This window comes from Meriones unguiculatus, chromosome 3, assembly GCF_030254825.1.
Source record: "Meriones unguiculatus strain TT.TT164.6M chromosome 3, Bangor_MerUng_6.1, whole genome shotgun sequence".
Taxonomy (NCBI): domain Eukaryota; kingdom Metazoa; phylum Chordata; class Mammalia; order Rodentia; family Muridae; genus Meriones; species Meriones unguiculatus.
The window spans coordinates 2370971-2372025 of NC_083351.1; the positions used below are offsets into that span (position 1 = coordinate 2370971).

Consider the following 1055-nt stretch of genomic DNA (forward strand, 5'->3'; position numbering starts at 1 on the left):
GTCTCAGACACTGCTGGGCACTGGGGGACATTTGGAAGAACAGCCAGCCCTGCCCAGATTGTGTCATGGCCATGCAATAGGTCAGATGTGTCTCCAGAAACATGGAGTCAACGAGGCGGGGTAGATGCTGCTCCTGCTGAGATGAAAGGGGGTCTGTATGGGCCCAAGAGTCCAGTCCAGGACAATTGCCCTGGGGGAGCAGGAGGCTCTGCTTCAGGACCACCAGAGCAGGAAACAGGTGGTGGTGCTGGTGGTGGCAGGGACAATAAAGGGGCTTCTCCAAGCTGATTTGGCTCCTGTGGACCAGTGGGACCCTCTGTTGTTTTGTCAGAGAGACTGTTTGATGAAATCAATGGGTGTAGCTCTGTTGCCCATTGGAAGGCTACCCCCTTTCCCTTGAATTTCTATGTGCCTTCCCCATGTGCCCTGCCTGCCTGTGCACCTGGCCTGCATCAGGAGTGTGTCCTGATGTGTGTGCTACCTGCCTGATATATTGTAGAGGGTTAGAGGGCCCCAGACACCGTTTGCTTTCTATAGATCTGGGGTAGCAGGGGCAAAGATTAGGGGAAGGAGTGTGGTCAGAGGAAGAAGTAAGGCTGAAGGAAACAACAGTGTGGCCAGTAGGAGGCTGAGGAAATTCAGGGGAATGTGGGTGGATGTGGCAAGCAGACTGATGGTGTTTAAGAAGTGGACTGGAGTGTTGTATGAAAGGAGAGAAGGTTAGCACTCCCCTTGAAAAAGATGGAAGAGGCCCTTGGGCCTAACAACATGCATAAGGTTAAGGCATTGCCACCTACTTTGTGGCATCTAACCACTGCTTTTGAAACTTAAATAGACCCCACTGAAATCAGGGACAAGGCAAGGCTGCCCACTCTCTCTGTACCTCTTTAACATAATACTTGAAGTCCTTGTGAGAGCAATAGGACAACTAAAGGAGATCAAGGGGATTCAGTTTGGAAAGGAAGAAGTCAAAGTATCACTATTTGCAGATGATATGATAGTATACATGAGTGACCCCCAAAATTCTACCAGGGAACTCCTACAACTGATAAACA

The 1055-nt window shown here is 50.0% G+C and overlaps 1 non-coding gene across 1 annotated transcript; it reads left to right on the forward strand.

The window, feature by feature from the left end:
• The first annotated feature begins 697 nt into the window (after window positions 1–697).
• Window positions 698–823, forward strand: LOC132653407 (U6atac minor spliceosomal RNA). The gene has a single exon (XR_009591151.1). It is a non-coding gene; the product is annotated as a U6atac minor spliceosomal RNA (small nuclear RNA).
• Window positions 824–1055: the final 232 nt, after the last annotated feature.